Source organism: Molothrus ater, chromosome 2, assembly GCF_012460135.2.
Source record: "Molothrus ater isolate BHLD 08-10-18 breed brown headed cowbird chromosome 2, BPBGC_Mater_1.1, whole genome shotgun sequence".
In the NCBI taxonomy this organism is placed as follows: Eukaryota; Metazoa; Chordata; class Aves; order Passeriformes; family Icteridae; genus Molothrus; species Molothrus ater.
This window is the reverse complement of record NC_050479.2, coordinates 49843319-49867219: the sequence shown is the minus strand read 5'-3', so window position 1 is coordinate 49867219 and position 23901 is coordinate 49843319.

Genomic DNA, 23901 nt, shown 5'->3' with positions numbered 1-23901 from the left:
CTATCCATACAGAAAAAATGTGGTGGAAGTCACCTTTGATAGTACTCAGGGAACAGAGTCTGTTTTTAATGTGAGCTCTCACATGCCCTTTTCAGCCTTGGGATTTGCCTCCTTTCATCAGAAAATACAAAATAATATCATCTTGGAGCCTCAGTTTTGTCCCCCTCTCTGTGTTCTTGTGGTGGGTAAGTCCTGGCCCCACCCAGTCACTCATTCCTGTCCCAGTGGGATGGGAGAGAGAATCACAAGAGCAAAAGCAAGAAGACTGTGCTCAAGATAAAGACATTTAATAGGTGAAGCAAAGCCATACAAGCACAGCAAAAAAGGGCATTCATTTACTGCTTCCCATTGGCAGGGAGATGAAATCCCGTTGGCCACTTCCCTGAAGGTGCTGCCTCAGCAATGTAATGCCTACTTGGAAAGACAGCTACCATAATCACAATTGTCCCTGCATCGTCCTCCTGCTCCTGAGCTTTCATGTCTGAGCATAGCATTAAAAAGCAGGGAATATCCCTTTGCTCAGTGGTCAGCTGTCTCAGCTGTGTCTACTCCCAGAACATTGTGCTCGCCCAACCTCCTTGCTGGGGCAGAGGGGAAAAATAAAACCCTGATGCTGGACAAGCACTGCTCAGCAATAGCCAAAACACTGGTGTCTCATTGACTATTTCAGTCACAATCCAAATCCAAAATGGGGTGCTATAAAGAAAATTAACACCAGTCCAACTGGACTCAGTACATCTTGTATTCTCCCTTTCTTTTGGCATTGCATCAGCATTACATAGACAAAAGAAGATCAATAAATTCAACCTTTCTCTCTAAACATGTCAGCTATTCAGAAGCATATTTTGTAAACTTTCTTATTTCAACTGCTTGATGATATCTCCTGCTCTGTAAGATTCTTATTGGGAAGAAAAGGAATTAGTCTGCATTTGAGAGGGGTTTGGGGCTGGGGTGGGGATGTTGGAGTTTTTCTGGATGGTGATAGGTTGGAGTTTTTTGGTTCCTTTTTGCCTGCAAGGTAGACATTACACCAGTTGTCATGGTTCAGGAGTAGGGTGGAAGTTGAGAGTATAATTAACAGCTTTACTGGAGAGTAATTTTTCCCTTAATTGTTCTTATAACTGTGAAATAATAGGATCAGAAACAAGGAGTATTAACATATTGCTGTTAACTTCTGTTAGTGGAAGGTGGCTGAAGTGTGACTATAATAAAGAAACAAATATTTTCTAAATTCTCTAGTCCTGCAAAAGCAACAGCTCAAACCCAGACCCTCTTCTCGAGTGGCATGGTAAAGCTGTCAATCCCCTTCAAAAAGCAGTCATATATTAAATAAATGCTCTGTGCCTCACAACCCTATCTTTGGATGTCCCCGGTCCTCCAACGTGTAGAACTCCAATCTGTGTGTTAGGTGTCCGATTGTTAAGGCTTGGGTAAATACCAAAGTTATTAGATTGCATCCTTCCTCATTCTTCACTCTCTTTCTTAAGTCATGATTGCTGTATTTCATGTTGCTGTAATAAACTTTAGCTAGCAGGACACCGTGTTCCCTAATTGGCAACATATCCAGTAATGAAGAACTTAATTCCAAGCAAATATGGTTGAAATTATTAGAGCAGAAGTTACAAGAAGGTTTTTAGTTTTCACTGGCTAACCTCTTTGTCAAAGCAGGCAAGTCAGTGTGCAAGGGATATCAGGAGGAAAAATGGGGAAGAGAAGGAAGAATGAGGAATGAGAAGGGTAGGCTGAGAATGGCAGACATTATTAAAGTTGAAAGGGACAGGTTTGTACATGTGCAATTTTGTTGAAGATTCAGAGTTTTAAATTTTCTCATGTTGGTGCTGATGCTAAATTTTGTGTAAGGGAAAAAGAAACACAAGTACACACACCCCTGCCTCACTGCACAGATCTCAATACAGGGTTTCACCTTTTGGATAGTGGCTGTAGAGGCTGAGCTTTTTCAATGTGCTCTAGCAGAGTAGAAACTTGTTTTTATACTTGTTGACAAAGCTGTTTGATAAAGGCAAAGAACTTATTTACCTTGGGGAAAAAGCAGTAACAACATAATGGTATTTAACCTTAAAACTCAGAAAAGAGATGTGCAAGAAAAACAGCTCTTTCTAGCAATTACAGATTCTGACTAAGTGCTGCTATAGATGTTGTGGTGCTGCCCTCTTTGTTAAATGTTACCTTTTAGGAAGTACTATTTTCTTGTTTAAAAATATTTGTTTAACATGGGTGAGCAACAAATATATAGCAGCAATTTCTTAAAACTTATTTTTGTTTCCAAAAATTGAACAATTAGGTGTTTTGGTTTTTTTTTCATTTGAGTGGCATTTGAGGCACAGACTGTTTCTTAGATTTGTACAATCAGTAAACTGAGAGTTTACATGCCAGACACAGTGGTGTGTCAGTGTGATTAGTCCTTTAATGTAATAATATATGAGGCTTTGTTTCTGATGTGTGTATTAATCTAGTTCATGTTTCATGATTTAGTGACAGTGCTTCTTTCATTACCTGCATTTCTATGGTAACCAAATATCCCATAATGGTTCTGTTATGATGCCAAAAAATGTTTCAATTTACGCTAATCTATTCAATCTTAGATCATTATGCTGCAGTACGAGCAGGGATGACATTACAGCCCTTTTGGTTTTGTCAGGCTTATTTTGGTGCTGAGAAAAGGAAAAAAACAACTCTAAACAGACTGTTGTAAGAAGCCCTGGGATGTCCATGAATTCAGAAAAGCTTTTATAGCTGTCTGGCATCTAACTCAAATATATTTTGTGATCTTGTGGTCCTCACAGCTGTATCCGACAATTGATTTTTACTTTGAAAAAACAGCAAAGTCCTTCTTTGATTCTTGTGTCCTGCTTTGATTCTTGTGTCCTTGCTCTATCTCGTATGGATTTTTGATATCTTAAGTTTCCTCTACAAAAAACAACCACGCAAGCTTTTTGTAGCATATGGTCTCTTATGTTTAAAAATATATACTTTTTATTCATATTGATTAAATAATGTAATACTGATTAGAACAGTTTGATTGTGATAATTTAATCGATAGACTGACCTCCCCTTCTGGTGGCCTAATTAAAGAATGTAGCATTATGTATCTGTGGTCTTAATACTGAAGGACTTAACAGACAGGTGAGCTTGAGTCACCAGGGCTCTTGCAATACCTGTAATTAAGCATCTGCATAACAGTTTGAAGAATCGGGGACCAAATGTAATTTTTCATTCTGTTTTGTCAAATCAGTGAGTGAAACAATGGGCTTATGAAGGTATTTTTCAGCACAGTTCCCTCTGGTGCAAAAAGAAGTAGCTAGTATTTCAGCAGAGTGCCTAGGAATCAGTAAGTTATATGCCTATTTTTTCACTGTCTATCTGCTCTGTATTCCTCTTAATTTCCCCTGAGATTCTCTCACACAGAAAAACTTCTGTCCTGATATGAACAAACTGACGCAGGAGTTATTTCACTGTTGTATCCCTGCAAATTCCGGTTATGAAAGTACCACCAAGCCTCCTGATCTGATGAAATTAAGCAAAGCAAGAAACCCATTTATAATTCTTGCAACTGCAGCTAGTAAATGTGTTTTGCTACTAGAACATGACAAGATAAATACCAGCAACAAAATTGAAGCCAAAGAACTGAGAGAAATTGAGTGACTTTGCCTACATTGAATTAAGGAGATATATATTTTTTATAGGAACAGAAGATGAAATAAACTGCGTGGATATATGAAACATACTCAGTGCTGTAACTACAATAAGGGCATACAGTAGCCAGCAGATTGATTGTAAGAGAGTGTGCAATGAGGGCAGACTAAGTCACAGCTGGGGAGTGTGGCTGATGGATAGACAGTGTCACTTGCTCCGCCAAGGAGAGGCAGCACGACTGGAGTTGCTCAGTCTCACCAGTGCTGCAGGATATACAATGATCAGCTGGAGTCTCCGGCCTGGCAGCTGAGCGCAGACAAATGGAGGCAAATGGTGGCTGAGATTTGTTTTGGAAGGGGAAGGAAGTAGAAGGGAGGAAGCATTCTGCACATACTCCTTGCAGTGGGAAGTAGGTAAGTAGTTTGTATTTTTTCTGTTCTTGATCCCCTGCCTAAAAGCCCAGCTTATTGCTTCTACCTTTCCATTATTCCATCCAAACTGCCATTTCTGTCCCTTTCCCGCTCCTTTCCTGCCCTCAGGGATGACTGAGTTGGCTAAAGAGACACTATGTCCGGCATCATTGTCCAGCTGTTTCTGCATGAGGCTGCAGAATTGCTCCTCTCCACCAATGGTGGCAACCAGCAGCACTGATGGTGAGAGCTCAGCTGTGGAGGCATCAAATCACAGCAAGAGCATCCACCCACCAGGCAGACAAATTCTGATTCCTGTTCCCTAAATGACAGAAAGAACTGAACTAATAAAACCATTTGCCTCAAATATCTCCCATTCATTAAATACCCTACAATTGTATTAAGTTACAGACAACTGACAAAAAACCCCACACTATAATATTGAGCTTTATAGGCCACTATTGTTTTTATATGAGGCAGGGACTGGTACCAAGCTTTTTTGAATGTAATAATCAGTAGTGACATACCAACCTTAAGCAATAGAGATGTTACGTGTCACATGCTGTGGCTAGCTCTTCTTCAAAGTTCAATGGTGAAAGAAACCAAGGAGATGGAAACAATTGTGTTATGTTGACATTGCAGCATATTGCAGGATTTTATTGCTGTAGTATCTGCAAATATCAGGAGTCAGGAATGCTTAGCTGTTTATTATTGGATATCTGAAAATGAACTTAAATTCATGATCAGTAGCTAAATAATGTCATCATAGAAGAGTCTCTGATTTCCTGCTCTGTCCAGCTCTATTCAGTAAAAGAGCCACAGTTTCTGTCAGCTGAGCATACAAGCAAGGGCCTTCATATAGCTCATCAATATTGTGCCATTTTCAATCTGTTATGAGAGTACTTTTCTAAAACAGAACATTGTTATTCTTGCATTGAGCATTTCTTGTGACTCAGTGGGATGCTATGTTTTTCCTGGAAAGAGCACTGGTAATGCAACATTACAAAAGACAACTGCAGAAGATTCACCCATTCACAATCCTTTGAAACCCATCCAAGTGCAAAATTAACTAGGATGTGCAGAACAAGATAATGAAAGATTAAATTTGTATTCTTCACTATTCTTGACAATTAAATACTGGCCTATTTATTGAGAGAAGAATGCTGTTAGTAGAGCAGAAGCTTATCCTTCAAAGGCTGCCTTCTTTTGGCCAGCATCCCCTTGTTCATCAATGGAAAACAGGCAGAGCTCTCCCTGTCTCTCCCTTTTGGCTGGACATTCATCTTCTGTTTATCCCCTTAAGCCACAAAATTTAATATTGTCAAAATTCACCACTTTCTTTACAAGACAGCATGATGCAACGAGTAAAAATACTTTCAGTTTTAAAATCTGACAAAGAACATGCAGGCAACTCAAGCAGTGCCTGTACAATGACCTGAACATGTTAAAAATGTGTGCTAAGAAATATTCACCTCTCTTGCAATTAGTAGCATGTGGTCTGCTATTTTTAAAAGTATGGCTTTGCAACAGCTATACCATTTCCCTCATGACTTTACACTGTCCCATGCACTATTTGGATGTAGTGTGGAAATTTAAAGTGCAGTAAATGGGTAATTTCAATTGTTAGACTACTATGCTCACCACAAGTGTAAGAGTGCAGAGCTTACACTTTGGTTCACAACACAGAACACAGTTTCCTTCTTCAACTTAAGTATTTTGCTGCTTTAATACTAAAACTAACAGGAGGAGTTGAAACTTCTAAAAACACACAAAAAATCACTGAAGGTGTTTCTCAACACCCACTGAAGTATTTGTGTGCAAATTTGTTTGTCTTTTTGTAATCCGGGATAGAAAAGGAAGGTGACAAAGAAGCTGGTATGATGCCTATTCTGCAAGTGAAGACCCTGAAGTGATAAAAGCAGATATACAGACAAGCAGCAAAAGACTGTGTACTTAACTAGACCGTAGAGGTGAAAAATAGGCATAAACAAGCTGCTGCCTGATTCACACATTTTCTGTTTGTCCTGTGAGCTACTGTCACAGCTGCAGCTGAGGCTCAAAGCACCAAGCAGCTTAGAAACAGGCAAATTTAAGATGATGGTGGATTTTGCTGTATCTTCATCAGTCCCACCATGCCTAATCATTTTACATTGTATGAGTATGAACTATTATCGGATCATAATACAATCTTTGCACTTGCAACAAATATTCAGGGGCACAAGTGACCAGGGTCAACAATGGGCTTAGTTCACTGTGTGGTTGACATACTACAGACATATACAGGATCACACAGAAAACTGTGGTTTAGAAAGGAAAGAGGCCACCAGAAAGAGCATGAACCTTATGTTCTCTGCTCCCATCTGCAGTATAATACAGGGTTTGCAATGAGTCATGAAAGTTGACTCACAAAGTGAAATACTTGCAGTAGTAGCTGTACATTTTGCTCCTGCAACTTGCTAGAGTTTCTACCATATACAAAGCATTGCTTTATTCCTGCAGAGGATGGTGACAAAACTAAATTATGTATTTAAAAAATACATTGCAAAGTCATTGATTGCAGTATTGCATTAATGGGAAGTGCCTGACCAGGTATCATAGTGTGGCGTCAATCTTACTGAATCAGCTCCATGTAAATAGGCCCAAAACCACTCATTCACTCTCTTTTCTGCCAAACAGCCTTCCTTAAACCTTATCTTTGTCATTGTCAAAGAAAATTCACAATAGTTATTCTGACTCCTTGGGATTCCTCACTTATTTTAGACATCTGTAAGGTGGATATCTGGCTCTTAAATTCCCAGATTCCTTTTATAGTCGCTAGAGAGGAAGGGTCATTTTGGAGACCATTGCCCACTTCATTCCCAAGTGGGTGTATATTTTTAGAGTGACTGCTTTACTGCCCATCATTCCTTCAGGCATAACCTAAGCATGACCCTGTATCTCTCTATAATCTCTTGTTGAGATCATATACTGCTATGACCAGAGACCATCTTTTGTTTTTGTGTTGGTAGGGGCATTATCTGAATGGGATCAAAATTGAGGCTCTGAATGTTCCAGTCATGGGCATAAGAACAATAAAAGAACAAAGTACAGAATATACTTCCAGATAATTATATATCTCCTATCCGATGTCATTCTAGTAATTTAAGGGTGTTTGTATTTCCAGATGTAAGATGTACACATGGTTCAAAAATAGGCAGAATTCAAACACCCGGTGCTCCAAGTCCTTCATTCCTGTGACATGGCCACCACAATTGCAAATCTGTGAGCAGGAAGAAGAGACTCATTTATTACAACCTGCTCTGCTATGGGATGAAAACAGCTGTAAGGTAGAAATTCCTGAAACTCAGAGAAGAAATAGTGGCATAAAAGAGTTTTTTAATTTTCTGGGTAGACTGTAACAACTAATCGTATGTCAGTCTGGCTAAATAATGAAAAAACTTCCTTCTCCTCAGGAAATTTGAATTTTTAGCCTGTCCAAGAGAAGTTTTATGAGCATGGTTTCAAAACATTAAAATGCATTTCTGCAATCCATACCCAATATTACATGCAGTCATTCATTTTAGTTTTATAGCATTCTTCATACAAGTGCCACAGAGAGTTTGACTGCAAAGCACATTTAATTAAAATACAGCTAAGTAAATAGGATTGGATTTTATAAACCACAAGACACCTATCATTTTAATCACATATGGAAATGTAGTCCATACACAAGAGGCATGCTCGAGGTTGCTATCTAGAGAAACTGCAAAAACAATCCTGCTTTTATTTTTTCTGAAGTTCACCAGAGATACTAAAAAAATTCAGATTTCCTATAAAATATAGAGTGTTGGGCATCTGGTGCTTAATGTTCAGATATCTAAATACGGAAAAAAATATTTTATGTGTGTAATAAAACAGGATATAATAGTGGAGGGTTAAAGCCAAATGTCTATTCCTCTTTCAGAAAAAAAGAAAGAAAGAAACGTTCCAAAAAATATATGCTCTTCGACTTGGAATCTTCACCAGCACAGTAATATTGCCTTCTACTTTTTTTGTTTTCATAGGAATTATGTTGGTGTTTTATCACTCTGCTACTTCTCTGGATATTACATTTATGTATTCAGTGTGATGCACAAGAAATGAGCCAGATAATTATGAGTAAGCTGAACCAGCTGCAAATACAGATCAAGTACATTCATTATGTTATAATAAGAAGACTGTACGTATATAAAGGTTTGTATACTGTGTTTGTGTCTGGGTTTTTTAGCTGTGATGCCTGCACTGTGAGACATGCAGCAAGGTTTTCATGCCTGTCAGACTGCTATTGCCATGCTGGACTCCAGAGTGCAGCCTGCTAGAGGACTTCATGCCAGGGCTTTGTGACTTCAGCTGAAAGTCTGCTTGGAGTAGTGAATATCTCACAGCAAGACCATGAGTGCTTAGCCACTGTAGCCCTGATCCTAAGAAAATTCATCTTTCTAGGATAAATAATTAACACAGTTTATTTAATTAATGTTTCATGGTACAAGTGATACTTTGAATATGAATTACAAACCCTGTAAACAAAACATAGGCCTCTTGTCTATGAAGGGAAAAATATTAAAACTACTGATTAAATTGCTTCTTGAAAGATGAATGGAAAGCTCCATGCATTTGCACTTGACAGCTACTCTTGTTGTCATAAAATAATTTTGACATTTAAATGTCAAAAGATATGCTGTTCTTACAAGACTTTAATTGTCTTTGATCATTCTGGTATTTCTGTCTGTGTCTTTTAATGCTTTAATTTCACTGTGGATTTATATCTGATGCACTAAGTCCAACATTAACCCAATATGTTTTGCAACATATTGGAAAAATGGTGATCTTTGCAACTTCTTTCCTTGCATACACTTTCCTTGCATACCTTCTTCCTTCCCTGACTTCCTTTCCACCACACCTCTTTCCTTCCCTTCTATTTCTATGAACTTTGTCTTCCAACACAGAAGTGAGAGTTGTGGATCACCTCAGATGATGAGTGTTATCACACCCTTTTGCCTTGTCTATTTAGGGTGCAGTTTTCCAGCAAGGACTGCAGGTTACCTTGTCTTGCTCTGTTTCATCCTCAGACTTTATTCCAATAACCAGGATTATGAATGCTAATTAGTTTTCAGAGTTAAATATAGCATAACATTGTTTTGACAGGGATGGGTTTATACATTGCTGTGGGGGTAAAAGGTCTGACTTCAGTTCATGGAATGCTTTGTAAGTTCCTTAAAGTGAAGTTGGGTGAATTCTTCCTCCCACGTAACTTAGGCATCTAAACAGCCAACAAAGACATGCTTACCTTCATGAGTGAGCAAAATGCTGAAGGTTACCATGAATGCCCAAAGACACATGAGAGGGATATGACCCAAGGTCCCCATCCAAAAAGTTTTTCTGGCTAGTTTTCTGTTTTGTGGGGGGTTTTTTTTGTTTTTTTCCACAAAGATTTCAAGAGCAACTAGCTCTATCACAAATGAACATCACATTTGCTGTTTGTTACCCATTCAGGGAGAGTCAATTTCTGGCAGAGCTAGACCTGGGGTCTCTCAGATGCTCAGGAGGATGCTCTATTTCTTTGTACTTTTCTTTCAGTACTTTTAAAAACCCTTAATCCAAGGGCCTAAAAGGGAAATATATCCCCTCTAATGTGTTCTCTCGTTAGTACTACTTATACAGCTTTCACCAGCATTTCATTCCACTTCATTTAAATAAAATATGGCCTCTGTAACCAAGAAGATAATTAGTAGCTGGTGGAAGCTCATTTGTAATTATATTGAGTTGAAACTGATAATTATTACATTACTTCATATGTACAATGTTTTCCTTCCAATCCCCTCTGATTCCCTCAGAGATGCCCATAAATTTTGCAGCAAATTTGCAATCACTGTTGTGGGAAATGGACGAGATTCCAGCAGCTCCTTGTTACCTTTCTTTCACTGCACAAAAAGGAAATAATTCCTCAGCTTGTGAGGAAACCATCCTTCTCTAAATTATACTGTTTAATCAGAAACAGTTTATTACTGGATTTCAATCTAGAGCATCTTGCTTTGACACTGACAGAACTTACTTAAATGATACAGGTTTGTCTTAACTTTTTAGTAATGGAATGGAAAATTTTAGTAATGGAACGTTTCCCCAGGTCCCCTATAAGAAACCTTCAGTCTTATTAACAATTTATGGTGATAAACGCTGGGATGTGCTACTAGTTGAACTTCTTACATGGCTTTGGGGGAGAGTGGCTATTTAGTGAAAGATGAAAGGAAAGCACTGCCACCAAGATGCACCTCAGCGAAGCTCTGTTCTAATTGACACAGCGTTCTCTCCCCTAAAAGGCAGATTTTGCCTCTTCCCTCTCAATGCATTCCCCAAGGTCTCTGAGATTTCATGCTGAGCCTGGGGACATTTCTGGGGGTCACACTTTGATGTGTTAGCACCACTAAATAGTGTCATAAGTATCGCAGCCACAGGGGGGTGATTTGCTTCTGCTCCGGCTCCCTGCAGAAAACTGCTTGTTCAGCAGCAGAATGAATCAATATAGGGCATCTCTGTGAAAAAGCCAGGCAAGCCTAGGCTTGACATTCCCTGCCTCTATGTGCTAGCTTCTCTTTATTAAGGGAAAACAGAAATTATCAGTCATAAACATGGCATCTCTCTGAATATTTTCCTGATACTTTACAGAATTTTGCTGGCAGAAATTTCTTTCCATGTGAACAGGTGTGGAAATCGACAGCAATGCATGAGAATATCTCCCATGCCTTTTATTATTTTTTTCTAGACTGTGACCAGATCTCTACAAATAGCTCTCTGCAAAATTCTTCCCCACTTGTCACTACCTTCTTTAAAAATGTTGACAACAGAGCTCCAAAAGCTTTTGCAGATGGTATGTGGAGAGGCAACAGCACCTTCCTCCTCCTGTTTGATACCATTTGCCCTACAAGCTATCACATTGCTCTCATTCATTACCATGATGCACAATATTTTTTCTGTGTCTTTACATTGAAGGAAAAAACTGGCTCCATGTAACTGTGGTATCAGTTTCTCCTTGAATGTTTCTGACAGATGGGATTCATTTCGAGATTAAGACAGATCAATCTAGGCTGATAAATTTAGTGCCCAGTGGTGTCTGTGGAGGAGAATTCAGAGTTAGTGGAGATGTGAGGAGGAATTCAGCTGGCCATCATGAAGGATAGGATTCATTCACAAGACAGGACATTAATGTCACTTCCCCTGTCCTCAGCAATCTCATCTGGTGCTGCTCTAGAAGGGCAGCAGTCTCCCAGAGGTCCCTATGACACCAAGAATGCCTAGAGACATATCAAATGCCTCTGCAAACCCACATATGGGCAGCTGACTCATCCTCTAGAAGTCTGTTTTACCATAAGCTGAAGTGCTTTCTGGGCTTCATTGCCTGTAACAGGATTATAGACATCTATAGACACCTACATGGAGACATTTAAAGTTTCCTAGTCTGAAATTGACTTGGCCCCAAAGTTTAGTTGCCTGAAAATATATATTTACCAATTCTCCAGTCTTAGGTCAGCTTGCTCTACTTTTTTCTCTAATTGCTGTTAGGGCCACATGATGGGAGACTGTGCAGGGAAAGAGACTCTAATAGTTTTGATACCCTCAGGTGCAAGATGCCTGCAGTTCCCCAGTTAGAGAACATTTAGCTTTAACAGTTAGCTTTTAATAGTTACAAAGTTCAAATCTTTCAGACTTGCCAGGGAGCTAGGAGCTATTCCATGCAGGCTGGAAGATTTAAGTACATCTTTCAGTTTTCTCCTGAGACAAGGACCTCACGTGTCTGTTGGATGCTGCTGCTTTCAGATCTTCATTGGCTGTGGTGTCAGGACCAGCGCTGGGACTTCCCTTGCTCGTGGTGTGCTGTATAAATAACGTGTCTTGGGTATTTTAACCTTCCAAGTACATGACTCTGATCTTCAGGAATACCAGTATGATCATCTTCTTTCTTTTGAAATGAACAATGCTGGTTCCTTCTCTCTATATCTGGGGACACTAATGCTGGTCTATTCAATAGAAATCAACTTCATGTCTCTCTACCAAATGCTGCCATATTCTTTGGTCTTTGTGATCTTATTAAATAGTGCAAAATTACATTCTACTCCTCTTTCACAGTTCCTTTCAAAATAATGGCTGTGAAATTCTTAAGATTAATACAAAGATATATGACAACCTTTTAATTTTTTCTTGGACTATGAAATTTTTTATTTAGATTTAGAATTAGGAATAATGTTGAATTCAGATTTACATGCAGTAGAAACACAGAACTTGAGAACTGTAGGATTTGGATTACAACTCTCTTTTCTAGGTTTTGAGATAATGTTCTGTAATATTTTACAGACGATTTAATATATTACATGCTTTCCTTTTTATTTCCTTTTTATTTCTAGTTTATTTGTTGAGATTTATTTATGAATGTCTAAAACCAAGATGCTCGAGTGCAGGGAAGATAAAAGCCATTGTCATCAATGCTGCCACATATTCTTTTTTATGTTGTATCATAGGCTCTTTAGGACATAAAAGCATGCTAAAAGGGTACTGTAAAGATGTATCTGATGCTTCTGCCATTTCACATAAAAGCTTATGGGCTCTACAGCTCAGCTGGTGGTCCCAGGTGCGTGTGCACTTCATTTCTGGAGGTATCACTAAGAAAAAATCATTATAGGTCTAATAATTGCAGGAGAAAAAACACTGCTGTAATGGGAACTGCAGTATCATTAGTTTCTTTAAATTATTTTTCATCCAAGTTGTTGTCTTAATGGTGCCTTACATAGATACATTAGATTAGCATACTCATGGTGGGATCCATCTGCCCAAATGTAAGACTCTAAAAATTAGACATACAATTCCAAGTTAGTCATCCTAAACTATACTGCCTTTTGAGAGATATACACACCTACAGAGGAATATTCAGATTTAACTCTTATTTTATGATAGGCTGAATTGCTTTTTAAATGTAGCTATCCCTTATTACTCCAAAGGGAATATAAAAGTACAAGTTTAGGTTCAGGTATGTAATTTTAAGTTAACTAGGATATTAAATTTGGGCAAATGGATTCTTGGTTGACTGCAACTAATGATTATTTTGTTTTTATAGAGGCTTTCCCCAAATAATCTATTTTTATTTATATATCACAGTAGAAATTAAATTTTATCATTTCTCCCAGGAAAAGTGGCAAAATGTGATAATAGAGATCCAAAATACGGGAGTTTTATGGTATGGCTGCATCCTGGCAAATGACCTGATCTCAAGGATTTTTTCCTTGATCAATGTCACAAGGGAAGAGAAGGAAGAAAGGCATCCTCTTTTCAAAGGGATGGAATTGGCTGTGCTTCTCCCTAGGGTTATGGCTTTGTGAGGAAGCCCAGCCCAGAGCTGCTTATTTGGCTCCATAGCTCTGCTGGGGCACGTGGTGGCTTTGCAGGGCTAAATGCCATTTCCTGTCCCTGTGGCTGCTCTCGTGTTTCTCTCACTCTTCTGATGAACATGCAAACTGTTTTCAAGAACTTGAGGCTGGGGAGCACATGCTGCTGTGCCAGGCATGCAGTGTAACAAACAAAAGGAGTCATTTCCTTAGACAGAGAGGGGAGATGTGAAATTCTGGCAGAATAAGTGCTCTCTTGCACTGATAAAAATCAGACTGTCTTTATCTGTGTCCTCTGTGGTTTTACATATTTATGGAGACAAGGATCTTGGTTTATTCCTTTGCATTGTCAGCTACAGTTAACATCCCTAACTGATATTATCTTATTTTGTTTTCATGCAAATAGACAAAAGCATGTTCCTTACTAATATGCAGAAGCAATTATACTTTACATGAACCATGAGTGCTGCAAATTTTATTTCTGTGTGGTTTTTAGGTACAGGTCACAAATAGGCTAAAGAAGCTTGGCATTGGTTTTGAAACCTGCAGGCAGGAACAGAGAGTAAATACAAGTACCTATGGAATGTCTCAGGGCAGGGAGAGTTGTCTGCGAGCTAGCCTGGGCCCTGCTGAGTTGCAATGTCTTCTATAGAAAGCCTGAATTCTGCTCTTTTTTGAAATAGTTTATAGGAATATTGGTTTATTTTCAGTTGTTTCAAGTGTGTTGTCATAGCTGTGTAGTGAATCATGCTGCCTAAAAATACTTTCTCTGTATTAATGTAAGGTAGTTTCAATCTTATATAATGCTAAATGAGGCAGTTGAACCAACAGTTCTTCAAAGCCTTTAGTTCTTCAACTAGTTACAAATAAGCTGTTTGAAAAAAAAAATTTTCCTATTTTTTGAATTTTTTAAAGCAAAAATATTAGGATGGGGTGCTGGCTTACTGCTGCCTGAAGAGGCCTCTGCTCTGCTCTGCCTTTGCCAGCACCATAGCATTTTAGTTGCAAAACTGAAGTCAAATGCTCGCTTGGCTCAGTGAACCGGGAGCAATTCCAAATGCCCAGGATGTGTAGCATTAAATTTATGCAAAGTGTTTGTGATGGTGTCTAAGATATTACAACCTTTACTTTCATTTTCCAGAGAAACACCATCATGTTTCTCTGGAAGCCAGAATGCCTTTAATTATTTCAGTGTAAGTATTTTTGCAATATTTGCTCCATATTACCCAGGAGGTAGAAGGTATAAATTAAGCCATGTCTCTTTTATCACAAACTAATATGTTTGAACTGAGCTAGCCTGCTATCCTTGAAGACACATTTTATGGTCCCTTCTGTGAAAGCCTAAGAGACAATTGCAATCAAATACTATACCTATGTCTTTAAATAAATCTTACTCTGGTTTACAGTTATAAAAGGATGGAAACAGAAGTTCTAGTAGTGTGAGAAGTTATATTTACATTGAGATAAAAAAATATTTTCATCTGACTAAAATGTACTAAAAGTGAGGAGCTACCAGTTTTGGCACCCTACATTAGGGACAACATTGTAGCCAGTGACAAAAAACCAGCTATTTAAATGGGTATCTCCAACAGGTGGTTTGCCACACTGTTGTGAGAATTGTCATTTACCACCTTACTGATACATTTCTTCTTCTTCCTCTTGAAAAATGGTGATGGTCCTATCCATGCTGGTGCATCCTTTTCCAGAGGCAGATGATTCCCTCATCTGATTTCCCCTCTGAATATTGCTTTTAAATCCAAGTTCTCTGATCTCCCTGAAACAACCTCCCTTTATGGTATGATACCTCTGATTTATTTTTAATTTTTTTTTCTGAAGATAAATATATATTTTATGATATAAACAACTCATTAGGATTGAAGTTTGGAAAAAATATCCTAGCTGTGAAAACCTTCAAGTAGATCCAGGAGTTTTTATAAAGTAGGAAGTAAAAGTGCTTGTAAAGTAATTTTTAGAACCAGCTAGTCCAAACAAATTTGGCCTCCTTTTGTTCAGGTCCACGAAGCAGTTTTTCACTTTTTAAAACAGTATCCCATTAGTAAAATATTGAAAACAATGTTCTTGGACACTGTGTTCTCTCAAGAGCCTGATGCCTTGAAGTGAGGCCAGCATCATTTGTCTAAGAAACTCAGATCTGGTGCTAATAGCAGTGCTACTTGTCTGATAGATTCTGCCTTTCTGTTGCCTCCTGCTGTTTTATGTTCCTTTAATCAAAATCTTTTGTAGTTCTCCTCTTTTTCCCCAGTAGATTCTAATAAAAACCCTGTTCTTATCTAAGATAAAAAACTCATCTTGAGTCTTATCTAAAAACTCATGTTTTGCTGTTGTCTGGGGAATGGCCTGAAGTTGTGTCAGGGGAGGTTTAGGTTGGGTATCAGAAAAAGTTTCTTTATCCAGAGGGTGGTTGGGCACTGGAAGAGGCTCCCCAGGGAAGTGGTCACAGCACCAGCCTGGCAGAGTGCAAGAAGCATTTGGCCAATGCTCTCAGGCACATGGTGTGACTCTTGGGGATGCCATGTGCAGGGCCAGAAACTGGACTCAATGATCTTTGAGGGTCCCTTCCAACTCATCTTATTCCATGATTAGGGGATTTTTCAGGGATATGTGACTTTTACTTCCCAGCACAAACCTCCTGCCTCCTGGAAGAAGGATGTCTGCCATCAAGTTCTTTCTTTTTTTGACATTACTATTGCAGTCAGTTTACCAGCAAGGACACCCATCATCTCATATATGATGATGCAGAGAATTGTCAAGTGTGCATAATGCAGAGGTGCATACCTGTCACTTAGAACAAATGAAAGAAAATGTGCCTGGCTGAATGCAAGTGTCGTATTTGCAGGGGTTCCCAGACAAAGGGAGGAAATGATGAATCTGACTCCATCTTCTTAGAAGGCTAATTTATTATTTTAAGATACTGTATTGTATTAAAGAATACTAAACTATACTAAAGAATACAGAAAGGATACAGACAGAAGGTTAGAAAGGTACTAAAGAAAACTTGCAACTCTTTTCAGAGCCTCGACACAGCTTGGCACTGATTGGCCAACAAGTAAGAAACAATTCACATTAAACCAATGAAACAACCACCTGTTGGGTAAACAATGTCAAAACACATTCCAAAGCAGCAAAACACAGGAGAAGCAAATCAGATAATTATTGTTTTCATTTTTCTCTGAGGCTTCTCAGCTTCCCAGGATCAAAGTCCTGGGCAAAGAGATTTTTCAGAAAATATGATGGTGACATGCAAGAATAGTAGAAAAGTAGGATTTTGGGCAGAGGGAAATCTTTGTAATGCTGTATGAGAAACCCACTTTAAGTTCTGCAGTTCAGCTTGAGTGACAGCTGCAAATCCAGCTTGAAATCTTTCAAGACTTACGATGTCTGAATGCAATGATCACAGAAGCTGAGCTCTTAACTAGTATAAACCAGTGTCATTTGTCCCAAAGCTTCATTAGGTATTGAGGCAAGTAAAGGCCATCTGAATACAGGATAGGCTTCTTCAGATGAAGAAGTGGGATTTTTAACATCTCACCCAGCATGGCTCTCTGCAGCAGACCACGTCCTGGATACAGCTGTGCAGGGATCTGCTGCTTCTCCCAGCCACTCACAGGGACTCATTCATTCAGCAGCCAGGTCTGGGAAAACTTGTTTTGGGCCCTACAAATGCCTCCTCACTGCCTGCTGCAAGACACACTAAAGGATCACACCAGGAATTCTAAAAGGATTGTCCTGATCTCTCCATAATACTGGGAATTCACGCCTGCTACTTGGTCAGGGAATAAGAATTCAAGTTATTTGGTCAGGTTTGTTGGTATGAAAAACTTTGCAGAATCACACTTCAGTGAGATTTTAAGAGCAAGAAAGTGGAACTAGATAGTTTTTAATGTGTATCCTTTTGTCATGATATCACTGTCTGGGGTACTTGCCATGTCCCAGACTTTGCAACATGATTCACACGGGTGACTAAGCAGGCTGCCTCACAATTCACTGAAACTATTGCTTTTTCTCTAGAGAGAATATTTTCATATTTTAAATAATTAAACTGCATGATTCATTGTCACATGATATCGTGGAGGCCAAAATGGGTTCACATCCCTCAGCATCTGTTAAAATGGTTATCTGGATGCAGTCTCTGGTGTAGGAAGTATGCTCTTATAGCCAAATGGGAGGTTTTTCAGAGTCCATTCAGATCTCTCAAAGTTACAGGACATTGTGCTCCGTGACTTAAACTTTGTAGTCCATTCAAATCTTTCAGATCCCTATACATACCCATTCTCCCAAGCATCTTTTCAAGCCATATTTCAAGACAGGCACTTGAGCAGAATTGATCTTTGGTATTACTCAATTTGGCTGATTTTGAGTTCTTATCATTACAGGATCAAGCTTAAATGCATTTGACAAATATTATCCAACAAAAAATTCTTACTGACATCAGGCAGAGTTTACTTCTCCCAGCAACTGTATTTTATGAATTGCAAGGCCTCCATAGAGTGAAATGGCTTAAGGCTTGGATGAGCTTTCACTGAATTTCTTAACATAAATCAATATATTTCAGAGACCTGAGCACTTTTTTTGGTTTGTTTCTGAGCTCCTAATTTCCTCTGTTCTTTGACATTATCATGAAAGAAAGTATTTTGGAGGACATTTCCCAGCCCCCATCAGAGGAATGAAGTTCTGTCCCAATGCAAAGCAGCAGTTGGTCAAATAATAGCTGAATTCCTGACTATTTGCTTGTTTTCAGAAGACAAAGAGAAAATGATGGTTAATTTCTGTGAACTCATCATTTAATCATTACCTTCCAGACACAGGTCTCCCACTAATCTCCTATCTTTGACCTTGCAAACACAGATAAGTGGTTCAATGATTAGGAATTTCTTAACTTCATTATGTTCCAGCTTCCCATCTTGTTAAGAAGAAGAGACAGAAAGTTTGCTTTGGTAACAAATTTTGGCTCCTCAAATGAAAGTTGGTGTAGGAAGGACAATATAATCCCCTAGAGGAATGCTTGGCCAGGTATTGTATATGCCTGCTTTAGACATTGTGAGAATTTCATTAGGCAGCATGGGGGAACTTCCCAGTTCCAAGTGTGAGTTTCTGCCCTGATTACAGCTCCTCTCCCCTTTTCTCCCCATCTTCTTTTCTGTGTGCTTTCTAACAGGAAGCTTGAACAAACACAGCTGTGCAAGGAAGAAAGAGGAAAAATCAAGGAGAGAGAAGGTCTGTTTTTTCTCTTTATGTGTGTATTTTTCTAAATCTCAAGATGTTACAGTATTTAAGGGAGCATTTGGAATTCCTCTTGTCTATTCTTTGAGTTAGGGACATACAATGTATTCATTTATGACACAAAATGGTCTGCAGGAGTCTCTTCCTATCTGGAATATAGGATAACAGTACACCAGTAACACAGGTATACAGGGAATTCTTGTAATTAGGCAATGAATCCAACAAATATGAATAGGGTGATGGGCTTTTTGCCTTCATTATTTTCATGGTGGGAACATAACTAAGCTAACACTAGAGCCTTTCCTTTTGTCATTCCTGTTCGTGTTCATCACAGCCAGCCTCTAATCCTCCTTTGATCTTCCCTCTATTTATTCCAAGTCACCCACAGGGCTCTGTGATTTACAGCCAAAGTTTCTAGGGTTTAATTTCCCTGAAGGGTCCTCTCCAAGGTTATGAGTAGAAGACCTCTTTTGGAGAGGAGACTAAATGTAATCCTGATGCAGACAAATTTCTGAAAAGCAAGAAATAGAACAGAAAATATGTTTTCTTTCACACATTTTATTAAAGTGAAGGAGTTCTCTGTTCTTTCCAGACTATTTTTTTTTCTTCAACAAAGGTGACAGATGGAGAACTTGAAGAGTATGTATTGATGGCAAATATAGTAAGTATTTTCTGAGGAACTAGTGAGTCAAAAGAGGCCTCTTAGGCAACTTCCACCAAAAAGCCATCTGATAGATGGAAATATGCAGATAAACAAGCTCTGAAACTAAGTTTGCTGCCCTTGACCGTTCTGTGATAGACACATCAGTCACATTTTTATTTTTGCATCATTACCTTTCTAGAAAACCTTTGCTGCACTTGCAGATGCCTGCCCACAAAATCTTTTAATCAGAGAAGATGACATGACAGATTGATAGGTCCTGTTTCAATGGAAGCTCTTGCAGTTTCAGCTCTGTATCTGTGCAGTATTTACTGGCTGTATGACTGTGCTTTCAGGTTGACAGCATCAGTCTCACCTGACAACCTTGCTGTTAGCTTCACTGCCGAATAACCCTTCAAGTAATCACTTGAATATAATATATTCTCAGAGCAAAATGGTAATTTATAAAGGTTTAAAGAACTGGTGACTTGTTGAAGAACAGCATTTAGAGCTGGGCATTTTCATTGTAAGAGTAGGGGCTGAGATTGGAGAATATGACAATTGTATTTATTTAGAAGTGTATTGCAATTTTATTGTTATAGTTCAGGTAGATACTCTGCTGAGATATTTGAAAAGGCACAATTTGCATGTTGAAAAGATCCAATTTGCAAGTTTATGAGGAGGTTTTTTATTGAAATGACATGGATAATGGCTTAACTCTTTATGTTAAAAAAAATACGAAGGGAATATGTCATGAGAGTACCTTGAAAAAGAAGAAAATAGCATAGTGAATCACTCAGCACCATTTCCATAATCCACTGATCAGTTTCTACTGCTCAAGTTCAACTGAATTACAAAAAAAAAAAAATTGAGAGGTAATACATGCCTATCCCAACTAAAATAAAGGAATTCTAAAGCTATTTACTACCTAAATAAAGGAACTACAAGGCTAAAATAGTTATAAGGCAACATTTCTTTAAGCCCATAATTAACGTAAGATATAGGTAGAATATGTAAACTGCTGCCCTGTACAGCTCCACACTTTCAGTCTTAGTAGCTTCTGTGGGCTAACCAATTAGCACAAAGGTCATTTTTCTCATTTTTCCAGTATCAACAGAACATTAAAGCAGCACATCTGTGATTGTGTTGGTAGACAAAGGATGCTGCAGCTGAGATGAAATTTCAGTTTCTCAAAGGCTAAGACCAAAGTTCATAAATTTAGCAAATAATGTACTGTGTACTAAACTTTTCTGAAAGAAGACAAATGGAATCATCATGAAAGCACACAAGCAGGGAGAAGTGGAAATGGGGATGGCCTTTATATTTTGATCAAAGATGCATCTAATAAAGATAATATAATTTGTGTTGAGAATTGTATTGAGAAGTTGATGGCATTAGTCAAGTGGCAAAAGTTGCAACAATAATGTGTAGATACAAGTACAACTAAGCTGGTTTCCTGTTGTGTTGCTCTCTTCAACTACCTGAAAGGAGCTTGCAGTGAGATGGGTGTCAGTCTCTTCTCCCAGGTAAAAAGCATCAGGATGAGAGGAAATGGCCTCAAGTTGTGCCAGGGGGGGGTTTATACTAGATTTTCTAGATTTTAGGATTTTTTTTTCATGGAAGGGGTTGTAGATCATTGGAACAGACTAAACAGGGAAGTGATGGAAGCACCATTTCTGGAAGTGTTCAAAAAATATGTGTGGATAGGGCATTGAGGACATGGCTTAATGGTGAATATGGCTGTGGTGATGGGTTCATGGCTGGGCGAGGTGGTCTAAAGGTCTGTTATAGCCTTAATAGTTCTGTGAATCTCTATGACCACTGTGTTGTTGATACTTAGCTTCACTGGGATGTGTCCTTTTGGACAATGTTAGCAGGAGAGCTACATTCCTTTACATTTTGCTCTCTTTATCACAGAATCCTAGAATGGTTTGGTTGGAATGGACCTTGAAGATCACCCAGTTCCAGCCCCCAGCCGTGGGCAGGGACACCTTCCACTAGATCACGTTGCTGGAAGCCCCATCCTGCCTGGCCTCAAACACTTCCAGGAATGGGGCATCCACAGCTTCTAGGGACCATAGCTGGGTTAAGACACACACTCAATAATGCAGAAGATTGTATGAGAACACTTTAAAGTTTTTCTCAGGTTTCTGATTGCTTCTGCTTACATCAGAAATATAAAACACAAACTCTTTTTTTTCATAACCAAATGATAACTTTTCTTTAGATTTAATTAAGAATAATGCAGTGCTGATATTAAAGAGAAGGAGGAATTTTTTTTTTATTTCACTTGAGTTTGGGCTTGAATAATGACAGGAGGCCAAAAGGATTCTTAATTTAACTAAATAATTTCTCTGTGTCCTCCATGTAATTGACTTCTAATGCCATAAGGTATGATCCTTCTCACCTCATTTGATTTCTCATTAACTCCATGTAATGCAGACTTTCATATCCAGGAATTACCGCATCAAATGTAATTTTTGATTGAGTGGAACTGTATCTCAAAAAACTGATATTGTGCATAAACATACAAGCCAAAGAATTCAATGAGGAAATCTGATGCTCCAAGTTAGGTCCTATTGCATAATGATGGCTAAAGACAACTTCAGATGTGTTTGAAAGAGAAAGCACAGAGGTTAGTTTTGCAGTCATACTCCTGAGTTCTCTACTGCTGGGAGAAGGAATGAGTGCTAGAAGTCAAGGGCTGTACAGATTTGTGACAAGCGTGCTGGCTGAACTAAACCATTGGGCTCAAGGAGCTAATGGTTCAAAGTTTAACAGGTAGCCAATGGATTAAAGTATTTGTGGGGTTTGTTATGGGGCCCAATGCTCTTCATGATCAATCTGGACTACGTTAAGGAACATATCGTCAATAAATTAAAGGTAGACACACACTTGGTATAGTAGAGGAAATGTATTGTACTTGAATATCTGTATAACTGTTAACTCAAGTAAAAGAAAAGGGGGAAATATAGTAGAGGAAATGTATTGTACCTGAATATCTGTATAGAGGCTTTGCCCCGGGAGGTCCTGGTTGTCCTTGATGGGCTGCAGCTGTGATGCCCTTAATTGGGCTGCAGCTGTGACCAATGAAGATAACTGGGATAAAAGGGGGCGAGTTAGCCAGTCATGGAGAGCCTTGAGGAGCTCTGAGCGAGAAAGAGCAACATGCAGAAGAAGTCTGTGCTGTGAAGATCTGCAGCTGTAAGAATACACTGAGGAGGTATGGCCTTTAGAAATCTGACAACAATAGTATGGGACTTTAGAAATAGAACAACAATAACTTGGAGTAAATGGCTGGTGAGAACATCTGCCATTTTTAGGGTCCTTGGCCAACTGGAGGAATGGGCTGACAGGGACCTCTAGAAGTTCATTAAAGATAGATGTAAAATTCTGGAGCTGGAGCACAACAGCCTTGTTGAGCAGTGCAGACTGGAACTAACTGGTTGGGTCACAGCTTTGCTGAGAAGGGCCTGAGGTCCTCATAGGCAGCAAAATGATCCTGAGTCAGCACCATGTCTGTGTGGCAGTGAAGGCTGAGTCTGGGCCACACTGGTGAGAGCAGGAGAGCTCAGAGTGTCTGTCTCTTTGCTTGACATTTGTCAGACCACATCTAGAGTTCAATTTGCTTTTGGACTAGATGGTCTTCAGGGTATTCCTCTGACACAGATTCTTCTGTGATTGTGAACAAAAGGAATTTTCAAAGTAACAGTTGAAAATATTGTTTGGCATAGCACTGTGACGTATGGTTTTTTTTCTAAAAAATATCTCTGTACTTCATAAATGGATTGATTTCTGCTTCATTATGTTTAATAAGATTTTTAGCTGAGGACATGAGATTTTTTTGGGGATGGATAAGCAATGTGATAGCCTTAAGGCAGGAACTTTAATATGAAGCCATATGACATCTTCTGAGATAATGAAGAGAAAGAAGAATGTGAAGAATTTCTTTTTCAGTTTTGGAGCTTTCTAAAAAGAGGAGCTGCTTGGCTTTAAACTGAAGCACAAATAGGAAACATAACTTCATATTATTAACTGTATTGGAATGAAAATTAACCTAGTATTAATGCCTAGAAATGTGCAGAATTTACAGATTGTTGTCAGTGTGATCATGTTTTCAGATACTGTAGCAATGTTAAACCTCTATTTTCAGCGGGCTTGTTTTGCGTAATTTTTGATTGTTTCAACATGTTGACTTTCTATCTGTATCTTTGAATCAAGAAAACCATCTAATCAAGAAATTCTTTGGTTTTGCTACTAGTATAGAATAAGCTGTGGCTTTGTTGTAAGCATGGATTAAATAATAAAAAATGGTGGAAGAGTAATTTTTCCAGTTTCTGCTGAAACTGGCAGTTGATTTTGATGGGATTTAAGTACAATGATGTTTTAGGTTGAGATACTCATGTAGATAGAGAGATATAGAACCATAGATTCTTTAACAATTTTATATAGAGTTTCAAGAACATGCTGCATTACTTCAAAATCAAAACAGATTTTTTTTTTAAAGTGAAAGACTAGCTACAAAAAAAAAGAACACCCAATGAAAATCATAAAACCATATCCAATA